Raw genomic sequence first — 13,459 nt, forward strand, 5'->3', positions numbered from 1 at the left:
AATAGGTTTAATTCTCTTAATCTTTCCTCATAACTTAGATTCTCCATGCCTCTTATTAGCTTCGTTGCTCTTCTTTGTATTTTTTTCCATCTCCAGGGCATCCTTTCTATGAACTGGAGCCCAGAATTGAACTTCATATTCTAGATGAGGCCTCACTAATGCTTTGTAAAGTGGCAATATTACATCCCTGTCCCGCGAATCCATGCCTCTTTTAATACACGACAATATCCTGCTGGCCATTGAAGCAGCTGATTGACACTGCATTCTGTTATTTAGTTTATGATTTACAAGTACACCCAGATCCTTCTCAACAAGTGAATCCACCAGTGTAGCTCCCCCTAGGACATATGATGCATGCAGGTTGTTGGTACCCAGATGCATAACTTTACATTTATCTACATTAAACTTAATTTGCCAACTGGATGCCCAAACACTTAGTTTGTTTAAATCCGCTTGCAATTCACGAACATCTTCCATAGACTGAACTATATTACATAGCTTGGTGTCATCTGCAAAAATAGAAATAGTGCTATTAATCCCATCCTCTATATCATTAATAAATAAGTTGAATAATAGCGGTCCCAGCACTGAACCCTGGGGTACACCACTTATTACCGGGGACCATTCAGAGTAGGAATCATTTACCACAACTCTCTGGATATGGTCCTTGAGCCAATTCTCAATCCAATTACAAACTCATCATGTGCTTTTGTGGAGGGACCGCAAAATGTTATGAGCGGTACCTCCACGCTACCCTCCGCATCAGTGGTGTCCATGGCAACTGAAGGGGGAGGCGTTACATCTCTGACAGAACCTTGCGGCAATGTCAACTGCGGAATTACTATTAAACCGCCCCCAACCTGGGCAGTGGTTTTAGAGCCACTCCCCCTTTCCAAAGCGCGGTGGCTACCAGCCTGCTTAACGCTCCTGTCCGCTCCGTCTCTGTACGAGGCAGCAGCTGACCATTGCTCTGTCTCATCAGCCGGCCCGGATGTTGCATGGCTGGCTGACTTCCGGTCAGCTAAATCCCAGGAACGCACCGGCGGTTTCCGGTCCGCCCTTTCCGCTGCCTCACGCCATTTGCCAGCTTCAGGGGCTCGCCTTCCGCCAGCCTTGGGACCACGCCCCTTAACATGACAGCACTGGCACCGCCCCCTTTACAAAGAACGGCGTCTGGCGCCATTTCGCCTGGCCTCGTGATTTTCTCCTCGCTTACCCATTCCGGCCCACTACAGAAGCCGAAACTGGGGGTTTTGCAGGATCTGCAGCCCGAACCGAGATATTCTCTGGTCCGGAGTGCAGGGGAGACTGCAGTTTGTATACCAGCCTCATCTGTCCTGTGTCAGCTTTCTTCCTCCGCTTCCCCTTCTTCCTCTTGCCGGTCTCAGCGGGCAGCTCCGAACTGAAGCAAAATCCCTGCATTGATACCGGGGATTCCAGCTCCTGGATCTGGGTGAGCACATCCGTGGGACGCTCGTCCTCTGACTCGGAGCTGCCTTCAGATTACGAGGTGGGAGGCAAATGGATATTATAACCCTCCACCACCTTCTTTACCACTTTTGGTTTCTCCTCCTCTTCGCTGCCGGTCTCCCTAGTCTCTGGCGGCATTTCTGAGTCTGGAGACTGGTGCCGATGGTGCGGTTACTTTTGCTTCTTTATCCTGTTTTTCTTTGCCTTTCTCTCTTGTGCTAGGGGACGCCATCTCTGCAAATCAGTCATCGTTTTTGAGTTTTTTCGCAACGGCATGACCTCCGGATACAATTTCTTGGCGTCTTTCCTCCATCTCCGTTATTTCTCGCTTCATATTTTTTGATCAAAATGTGCACTAAGAACCACCCTATTATAAGTAGATTTAGCAGTAATGCATATTTATTTATATTTAGTGGTTTAGGTGGCATTAGTGTCACAGTGTGCTGTCGCCATTCTTTTTCCGCTATATATACAATTATATATATATATATATATATATATATACATACACACTAAGTTATTGTTAGATACAATGAAATATTAATTAATCTTTATTTATTAATCTGTATTTCAGTTGGTTGTTGACCAGACCACTTCATTCGGAGGGCGCACTATACCAGTGGTGGCTAGTATAACGACTATAATACTGCCCTATATACAAAAAAGATTGATTACTTACCGGTAATCTGTTTTTCATGAACCTATGACAGCACCCCTGGAGAGACATCCCATTCACTGGACAGGAAGCCTGAGGATATAAAAAAAAGGACACACCTCTCCACACACCCAGTCTTAGAAAGAACTCATGATGAGAATTAGTTTAGTTTATATATTAGTTTAGTATATATATATATATATATATATATTTATTTATTTTTTTGCGCCACCCAAGTGGAATTACCTCACACCTTCATATATACAGTATTTACAAGGAATACCTTTGTACTCATGTTGGAACTCAACCTTATGAGGACTGTATACGCTATTAGGGAGGGTAACAGAGGGGTGCTGTCATAGGTTCATGAAAAACCGATTACCGGTAAGTAGTCAATCTTTTACCCTTTCACCTATGACAGCACCCCTTGAGATGTACAATAGAAGTCAAAATTTAGGGTGGGACCATAGCTTGTAGTACCTTTCTACCAAAGGCCAAGTCAGAGGCTGTATGCAGTTGTAATCGGTAATGCTTGAGGAATGTATGAGGAGAGCTCCATGTAGCAGCCTTGCATATCTGATCTAGGAGGGCCTCTGCTCTCTCAGCCCAGGAAGTGGACACAGCCCTGGTGGAGTGGGATCCGAAGAACTCTGGAGGCTGGAGATTATGACTTACATAGGCTAAATGTATAGCCTGTTTAATCCATCTCGCTATAGTGGATCTACTGGCTGCCGAACCCTTGTTGGGACCCTGGAACTGGACAAGCACATTTTCTGAGGTTCTTAAATCTTTAGTGATTTCTAGGTGTTGGACTAGGCACCCCCTTATGTCCAGGCAGTTAAAATGCTGTTCCCTCTGATTTTTCGGGGAATTACAAAAAGATGGAAGAACAATTTCTTAGTCTAGATGAAACAGAGAGATCATTTTAGGAAGAAACTTTGTTAAGGTTTTTAAGATGACCCTGTCATCTAATGATCTAATGGTAGAGTATATGGAGAAAAAGCAGAAAGGGCCTGAATCTCACTTACTCTACTGGCCAATGTAATGGCTAACAAGAACGTCATTTTGAGTGTCAGTATCTTTATGGTTATAGAGTCTATTGGTTCGAACGGTGGATTTGTCATGACCTGGATAACAATATTTAAGTCTCAAGGGGGAACTGAGCATCTAATCTGGGGCTTAAAGAGGCTCTGTCACCAGATTTTGCAACCCCTATCTGCTATTGCAGCAGATAGGCGCTGCAATGTAGATTACAGTAACGTTTTTATTTTAAAAAAACGAGCATTTTTGGCCAAGTTATGACCATTTTTGTAGTTATGCAAATGAGGCTTGCAAAAGTCCAAGTGGGTGTGTTTAAAAGTACAAGTCCAAGTGGGTGTGTATTATGTGCGTACATCGGGGCGTTTTTAATACTTTCACTAGCTGGGCGCTCTGATGAGAAGTAACATCCTCTTCTCTTCAGAACGCCCAGCTTGTGACAGTGCAGACCTGTGACGTCACTCACAGGTCCTGCATCGTGACGGCCACATCGGCACCAGAGGCTACAGCTGATTCTGCAGCAGCATCAGCGTTTGCAGGTAAGTCGATCTTACCTGCAAACGCTGATGCTGCTGCAGAATCAGCTGTAGCCTCTGGTGCCGATGTGGCCGTCACGATGCAGGACCTGTGAGTGACGTCACAGGTCTGCACTGTCACAAGCTGGGCGTTCTGAAGAGAAGAGGATGTTACTTCTCTTCACAGCGCCCAGCTAGTACAAGTATTAAAAACGCCCCGATGTACGCACATAATACACACCCACTTGGACTTGTACTTTTAAACACACCCACTTGGACTTTTGCAAGCCTCATTTGCATAACTACAAAAATGGTCATAACTTGGCCAAAAATGCTCGTTTTTTAAAAATAAAAACGTTACTGTAATCTACATTGCAGCGCCTATCTGCTGCAATAGCAGATAGGGGTTGCAAAATCTGGTGACAGAGCCTCTTTAAGTATAGAGGAGGCTGTCAGGAATCTCCTAACCCAGGGGTTTTCCGCAAATCTGAAATCAAAGAAGAAACTTAGTGCGGATATATAAACCTTTAAGGTGCTGGGCTTGAGGTTCTTATTTAATCCTGCCTGGAGAAAATCAAAGGGATATCTGGTTTGGTTAGAGTATTTATGTTCACCCCTGCAAAATTTGTAAATGCTTTCCAGGCCCTTAGATATATTTCAGATGTAACCTTTTTCCTACTTGCTAGCAGAGTAGAAATGATAGACTCTGAGAACCCTCTCTGTTTAAGGATTACCCTTTCAGTCTCCAGGCTGTCAGATAAAGCTTTTGAATTTCAGGTTGCATGACTGGGCCCTGGTATAGGAGATCTGGTAGAGTCGGGAGAATCCAAGGTTGGTCTGAGGACATTTTCCTTAACCATGTGAACCATGGTCTCTTTGGCCAGAAGGGGGCTATCAGGATTATTGAAGCTTTGTCTTCCCTGATTTTCTGATCACCCTTGGGAGAAAACATAGGGGGGAGGCATAACCCCTCTCTTGACTCCAACACTGGGAGAATGCATCTATTGCCGTTGGGTTTTCTGATGGATCCAGGGAGAAGAATCTCTTGACCTTCCTGTTTCCTCCGGACGCAAACAGGTCTATTGAGGGAATCCCCCATCTGTAAACAATCTTCTGAAATATTTCCGTATTCAGAGACCAGTCTGACTGGCGTAACCTTTCTCGACTTAGGAAGTCTGCTACCTGGTTGTCCATTCCCTTTAGGTGGCAGCTGAGAGGGTCAACAGATGGTGCTCTGCCAGAGAAAATATCTGGGAAGATAAACCCATCAGGGGAACAGATCTCGTCCCCCACTGATGACTCGTCATGTTGTCCGAATATATCTTTAAATTCTGACCTGAAATTGCTAGTATAGAGTTTTTCATAGTTTTAATAACTGCTGCCAGGTCCTTGAAGTTGGAGGACCTCTGCATGGTTTGGTGATCCCACTGACTCTGAAGAAAAGAGGTGTCGTATTGAGCTCCCCATCCCCAAGGACTCGCATCCGTAGTTATATTTAGAGTAGGGGTTGTTATCCATGGGATGCCCCGCCTGAGGTTTTCCCTTTTCAACCACCATCTGAGAGACAGCCTGGCTGCTAATGATATGTGGAGGGATTGATCTAGGGAGAGACTGTTCTTGTCCCACTGATTTAAAATGTCCTATTGTAGGGCCCTGGATCTGAAGGGAGCCCATAATACTGCTGGGATGCGTGACGTCATGAGGCCCAGCACGGACATAGCTTCCCTGAAAGAGGTCATATGGTCTAAATATACTGTAGCTCTGAGACCCTGTCTATCAGGGGATTGATCTTCCCTTCTGGAAGAAAGGACATCTGCCTGGAGGAATCTAGCAGAATCCCTAGACAGATACATCTGGTTGATGGGATTAAATTGGACTTTTTTTAGATTTATCTTCCATCCTAAATTCGTTAGGATGGAGCAAATTATTTTTATCTGTTGGATCAGGCCTGAGATGTTTCTGCCATTATTAGAAAATCGTCCAGGTAGGGAATCAGGAGGATGCCCCTCGTCCTGATATATGTCATTTCTGCTATTATCTTTGAGAACACCCTTGGGGCTTGTGAAATGCCAAAGGGAAGGACTCTGTACTGAAGGTGAAACAAAGACTTGTTGAGGGTCACTGCTATTCTTAGATATTTCTGGTGAGGACTGCATATTGGCACATGATGATATGCATCCTCCAGGTCTAGTGATGCCATCACACAATCTTTGGAGAGGAGATTTATAGTAGAAGGAATGCCTTCCATATGAAATTTTTGTATGTCAGATAAGAGAACAAATCCTTTAGATTTATTATGACCCTGTATTTCCCTTCTGGTTTCTTCACCAGGAAGAGAGGGGAATGAAAGCCCTGGCCTGCCTCTGCATTTGGGACTTGAATTAGAACCCCTTTTCTTATAAGTGACAGAATTTCTGCCTCTAAAACTTCTTGTTTCTCTAAATTCTTTAGGGTCTTTGTGGAAAAGAATCTGTTTGGGAGAAGAGATCCTAATTCTAGGACGTACCCAGTTTTTATAATTCCTAGGATCCACGGATTTGATGTTATTTCTTCCCAATTTTTGTAATACCTGGATAGATGATCCCTCACCATGGGCTTTCTGGCATCATTGCTGGTGGTCTCTGTTTTTGGGGTCGTTTTGAGGCCTGAAAAGGAAGCCCTTGTTTTTCTTAGGAAATTTTGAGGGCCTAGACTCCTGTCCCCTAGGGTTAGGTCTTTTATTAAGCCTCCTGGAATGAAAGGAATCCATTGGTTTCCCTTGTGTAGGGAACCCCTTCTTCCTATCAGACGCTTTTTCTAATAGGTCATCTAGCGGGGGTCCAAACAAATAATCACCAGAGCAGGGAATAGGCACATAGCTTCCCTTTTGACCCAGTGTCACCCTTGCAGGTTTTTAGCCAAATAGCCCTCCTGGTGGAGTTTGAGAGAGCCGCTGATCTGGCAAAGAGGCGAATAGAATCTACCGAGGCGTCGGTCAACAAATCTGCTGCCTTAGATAACATTGGAAGGGAGGAGAAGATCTGATTCCTAGAAGTCTTATCTCTAAGTTGGAGCTCTAAGTGCGCTAGCCATATCTTTAGAGACCTAGCCACACAAGTGGTGGCAATGCCTGGCTTAAAAACCCCCGTAGAAGCTTCCCAGGTTCTCTTGAGGTAGTAATCGGCTTTCCTATCAATGGGATCGAATAAAGAGCCTAGATCCTCAAATGGAAGAGCATTCTTCCTTGATATTTTTGCCACTGGGGCATTATCCCAGTCCTTCCTCAAAGGGATATTTCCTCTTAAGAAATTTGGGAATACCAACTTTCCTATCTGGATTTTTCCATTCCCTTTTAATGAGGCTTCATACATTCTTATGAATGGGAAAGTTTCACTGTTTTCTAGGCCCTAAGCCTTCAGACATTATGTCCTGGGCGGAACGAGGTTCTTTGGGGTCATCGATGTTCATAGTTGCTCTTACGGTTTTAAGAAGCTGGTCTACGTCTTCTGCTAAGAACAAATCCCCCTCCCCGTCCTCGTCTGAGGAATAATCTGAAGAGCTCAGCTCTTCATCTTTTTCTAGCTGAAAATCCTCTTCAGCAGAGGAATCGGATAGATCTACCTGACCAGACAAGATGGATGGAAGATCCTTCTGTTCCTTTAGGGACTTTAGGGAGTTCCTAACTTCTGCCCTCACAATCTCTTTAATGCTCGAGGCCAGACTTGTAGATTCTTCCGTGATTATTTTATGTAAACAATTCTGGAAAAGTCTTTTATTTTAAGAGGCTGCTAGTTTTTGTATTACAAACTGCACACTCCTTGTTACGGGTTTTATCCAGTTTTTCCCTAGGACCTGGAGGATCTTGTGGCATCCGAGCGGTCAGTGCGTCCTGTTGCTTCTCCTGTCGTTTCCATTATGGAAGGAGATGCTGGAGACTGAGGCTCCATATTGTTCAGGCCTAGATAGGCCTTGGATTGGCTGGGGAGGTTCTCTGCTACAGACACCTGGAGCCCCTCCTCCCTTTGGGGCCGCAGAAACCAACGTTTCCTGGAATAGGGCGCGTCACTCTGCCGGAAGTGACGCGTCGCGGTGACTGGAAGATTTGCACAGAGTGCGCCGAAAGCCCCCAACACTGGGCATGCGTGCCGGCCCGACTAGGGAACCAAGTAAGGCCCCTGGGAGAACCGCTCTCCCTCCAGAGGAAGGTCTCACCTCGTGGGACTTAAAACTACCTCCAGGGACGGAAGCGATGGACTGGGAGAGGAAGGAGTAACCAAACCCAGACTTAAGGTTGCTCCCTCCAAGGAGACTTACACCTTCCAGAGGCACCCTAGGGAGAAAAGGTAAAAACCTTGCTAGGGGGTCTGCAACTCATGGAGATGTGCTTCTTTTCCTAACAGAACAATCCCATCCGGAGGACCGGAAACCTGACTAGGTGGGTGGAGAGGTGTGTCCTTTTTTATATCCTTAGGCTTCCTGTCCAGCGAATGGGATGTCCCTCCAGGGGTGCTGTCATAGGTGAAAGGGTAAATATAAATACTATATTTCTGCTCCCTATGTACATGAATATAATTGCTACAATACTGGCTCCTATATTCAAGAATATAACTACTGTAATGCTGGCTCCTATATACAAGAATATAACTACTTTAATACTGTATACTTTGTACAAGAATAGAACTACTGTAATACTGCCCCATATGTACAAGAATATAACTACTATAATACTGCCCTTTATGCAGAAGTAATTAATGCTGTACAAACCCATTAATAAAAGTTCTAAACTGAATGCTATATACAAGATTTGAACTACTAAAACACTGCTTCCTATGTACAATAATATACACACTGTAATCCCGGTCCCTATTTTTAAAAATCTATATTGTAGATCTACATCGAGCTTATGAACATATTGTAATGATGGGGGTAAGGAAACAGACAAGTGATCCCTAATCTACCCGCCACTCAGTCCCTGCCTACTTGCAACGGCCCGCCCTAGGCAACGGGGTACAACTGGGCGACGGTCCCTACGCTCTATCAGTGCACGTGACACCGTGAGCAACAGGAGTGGTGAACGAGCCGAGTCAAACCAGGAGTGTACGAAGTACAAAACGCAGAGCAGGAGAGTAGTGAACAAGCCGAGTCAAACCAGGAGTGTACGAGGTACCAAACGCAGAGCAGGAGAGTAGTCAGTAAGCCAGGGTCAATATGAAGCAGGGTCAAATATTCAAAGAAGCTGCAGCAGGGCCAGGAAAGCACACAAGAAGAATCACAAGCAAGGAGGAACAGGAAAGGCAGGTATAAATAGACAGGGGGCGGGAACTAGCTCCGTCTGGCCAGGCTGTGATAGGCTCTCCCACTCCTAAGCCTACCATCCTGAGTGGTGGAAGATGGAGTCAGTCTCACAGACATAGAAGCAGGTGCAGACTGATTACCTATGGGCGTGGATACAGAAGCTGTGCCTGGCAGATCCTTAACACATATATGTATATATATGATCTTAATTTTGTTAAATATGCTATTCTACGTACCTGTTATGTTAGGTAATTATTCTCACGATTTCAAAAAAATTAAAAAGAAAAAATACTATTGACTATGTGCAAGCAAATCATGGTACATGGCATAAGCAACCTAAATCGTTCAAGTAGTTTGAATCCTACTACTTATAGCCTGTTATACATATTTATTTCATTTTTATTTCTTTTTAGGACAACATCGAGTACTCGAGAGCCTGAAGTCCTTCGTGAAGCGATCACTAGAGAGGACAACTCTGCTGGCCCCTCTATCCCCCAAATGTCTGTTCAGGGCACTGGTGCTCCCCTACCAGAAGCCTCTTCCGCCTTAACAGGCAGATCATTAATTCACACAAATTTTGAGAATCTGTTAAGGTGGGAGAGACCTGGTAGGAGACGCCCAAGTGAATGGGAGGATCTCACAAGATACTGTAGGGATACCTTGCTGAGATTAGATGAACAGATTGACTACTTTTAGGGAGCAGATTTTACATCTAATTCGTCGTTCGGAGGGCGTGGGAGTGACAAATTTCCCTACAACTAGTCATCATTTCTTCGAAACTCTCATTCCTTGGGTGGAGCAAATGACACCTGAACAGATATTGGAGTGCTGGGTGACACTCGCTCAAACTGTCTGTCTACACCGCCCCCCATCCCAGTCTTATCCCCCATCCCAAGCACATTCCTCCTCTCATTCCCAACCCCACTCACAATCCTTTACACCAACACATTCCAACCCACCTTCACACTCTCAATCCGCTCATTCTCACTCTTTCTCCTCTGCTCACTCTCCATCTTCTCATTTTCCTCTACCTACCTCGTTTCCTACACCTTCCACACCTCGCACTCAACTCTTTCCTTCTTTACCGATTCTTATTCTCTCCAAACCCCTCACCAATCTACTCCTGTAGTACTTCCAGAGAGCGCAAGATTTTTCAGAGTGGCATTACGGAAGAAACTCAAGATAGAGGGGTCAGCAGACAAAGGCATGTATCTGCCTCCCCCAGCGTGAATAAAGGTAAATTTAGTTTTTATATATTGTAATTTTGTTTGAAAAAAACATGAACACATTTGAAAATTTCACTTTTGATTATTGAAGAAAACAAAACAAAAAAACAATCTTCATAGTTTTGATGTTATTAATCATTTTATTGATAATTTAATTTTAACATATAAAGTAAAGGTCTTAACCCCTTAACGACCAAGGACGAAAATGTACGTCATGGTCGGCTGCTAGTTCCCGCACCATGACGTACATTTTCGTCCGCATTTCAAACTGTCACTCTGTGTAAACACAGAGTGACAGACCCGCGCTGACAGTTGTCCCCGACAGCTGAGACATTAGTCTTGCCGGACAGCGGACCATCGCCGCTGATTTCGGCAGTTAACCCCTTAAGTGCGGCGACGGATTGCCGTCGCCGCATTTAAGTGGTTTGAAGCACATCAGCAGCCCCCACGAAGTGATCGTGGGGGCTACCGATGCTTGTCACGGCAATCGGAGGTCAGATAATGACCTCCGGGTTGCCATGCACGGAAGCCTCGGAGGAACAGCCTCCGGCCGTTCCTCCTCTGCTTCCTGTCAGTGTGACAGTCACGTCACAATGACAGTAAGGGTATGTTCACACGGCCTATTTACGGACGTAAATCGGGCGTTTTTGCCCCGAATTACGCCCGAAAATAGCGCCTCAATAGCGCTGACAAACATCTGCCCATTGAAAGCAATGGGCAGACGTTTGTCTGTTCACACGAGGCGTATATTTACGCGCCGCTGTCAAATGACGGCGCGTAAATAGACGCCCGCGTCAAAGAAGTGACCTGTCACTTCTTTGGCCGTAATTGGAGCCGCTATTCATTGACTCCAATGAATAGCAGCGCTAATTACGGCCGTGATTGACGCGCCGTTCAAGCGCCTGCACATGCCGTTACGGCTGAATTTACGGGGATGTTTTCAGGCTGAAACATCCCCGTAATTTCAGCCGTTACGGACCCCCGCCGTGTGAACATACCCTTAGAGTACATTACACTACGTGTGTAGTGTAATGTACTCTAGCAGCGATCAAAGCTGCAAGACTAAGTGTCCCCTAGTGGGACAAGTTAAAAAAGTAAAAAAAAGTAATAAAAATGTTTTAAAAAAAGTGTAAAAATAAAAGTTATAAGTTCTATAAACACTAAATGCTTTTTTTCCTATAATAAGACTTTTATTATAGAAAAAAAATGAACACGTTAAAAAAGTACACATATCTGGTATCACCGCGTTCGTAACGAACCCAACTATAAAACTATAATGTTATTTTTCCCGCACGATGAACACCCCAAAAAAAATCAATAAAAAACTACGACAGAATCGCAATTTTTTGGGTCACCACCGCTCCCTAAATAAAGAATAAAAAGTGATCAAAAAGTCGCATGTACCCGAAAATAGTACCAATAAAAACTTCTATCCGTCCCGCAAAAAACAAGCCCTTACACAGCTTTTTTGACTAAAAAATTAAAAAATTATGGCTCTCAGAATATGGTGACACAGAATTTTTTTTTTTTATAAATAAGTAATTTTATTGCGCAAACGCTAAAAAAAAGGACCAAACCTATATACATATGGTATCGCCGTAATCGTACCAACCCGCAGAATAAATTAAAAATGTCATTTATTGCGTACGGTGAGCGCCGCAAAAAAAAAACCTAAAAAAACGGTGTCAGAATTCCTGTTTTTTGCTCAGGATTGCAAAAAAATTTAATAAAAAGTGATCAAAAAAAATCGCATGTACCCCAAAATGGTACCAATGAAAACTACAGATTGTCCCGCAACAAATAAGCCTTCACACCACTCTATTGATGGAAAAATAAAAAAGTTATGGCTCTTGGAAAGCGGGGAGTGAAAATCTAAAATATGAAAGCAAAAAATGGATCAGTCCTGAAAGGGTTAATTCATTTCTAATGAAAAAACGTATGACAACATGTTGGGTATTTCCGTACTCGGGAGAAATTGCTTTATAAAAAAATGGTTGTTTTTTTCCTCCTTTATCCCTTGTGAAAATGAGAAAATGCAACATTTTAGTGGAAAAAATTTTGATATTAATTTTCGCGCCCTAATTCTAATAAACTCTGCAAAAGACCCGTGGGGTCTAAATGCTCACTATACCCCTAGAAAAATTCCTTGAAGGTTTTTCCAAAATGGGGTCACTTTTGGTGGGTTTCCACTGTTTTGGTCCCTCCAGTGCATTGCAAATGCGACATGGCACCGAAAAACATTCCAGCAAAATCATAAATCCAAATGGCGCTCCTTCCATTCTGAGCCCTGCTGTGGGTCCAAACAGCAGTTTATTACCACATATGGGGTATTGTCGTAATCGGGAGACATTGCTTTACAAATGTTGGGGTGCATTTTCTTCGTTATTCCTTGTAAATAATAAAAATTTCTATGTTGTTTCAGAAAAAAAGTACATTTTAATTCTTACAGACTAATTTCAATATATTTAGCGAAAAACCTGTGTGGTCAAAATGCTAACTATACCCCTAGATAAATACCTTAAGGGGTCTAGTTTTCGAAATGGGGTCGTTTATGGGGAGTTTCTATCATTCTGGCAGCTCAAAGCCTCTCCAAATGTACATTGGGGCCTAAAACATTTTCAAGCAAAATATGAGTCCTGAAAGCCTCCGGGTGCTCCCTTCATTTTGGGTCCTGCCGTGTGTCCAGGCAGCGCATTAGGGCCACAATGTTGGTATTTTTGAAAACAGGAGAAACAGGGTGATAGATTTTGTGGTGTGTTTCTTCATTCTCATGGTCGCTTTACAAAGAAATTGGTCTTCAAACTGATACTTTTATGAAAAAAGTGAAATTATATTTTTTTTCACCTGCTATGTATTAAATTTAGCAAAAAACTGTGGGGTCAAAATACTTACTATACCCTTAGGTAAATACCTTAAGGGGTCTAGTTTTCTAAATGGGGTCATTTGTGGGGGTTTCCATCACTCTGAGACCTATGAGCCTCTGAAAACCTGGCTTGGTGCCGGAAAACAAAATGTACTTCAAAATTTATAAAATTATTATTCAATTTGTAAGTCCTCTAAATTGCTGAAAATTTATTTTATTTTTTCAAAAGTGCTGCCAAAATGGAGTAAAGAGATAGAAATATATATTTAATTAAAAAAATTGTACAGTATGTGTGTACATATGTGACATATTGCAGTTAAAAATAGGGGAAAATGGTAATTTTTACAAAATTTCTTCAATTTTTCTATTTTTTAATTAATTTCCGCAAATCGTATCAGTCTACTTTTACCACTAAAAT

This window comes from Rhinoderma darwinii, chromosome 7 (genome assembly GCF_050947455.1).
Source record: "Rhinoderma darwinii isolate aRhiDar2 chromosome 7, aRhiDar2.hap1, whole genome shotgun sequence".
NCBI lineage: Eukaryota > Metazoa > Chordata > Amphibia > Anura > Rhinodermatidae > Rhinoderma > Rhinoderma darwinii.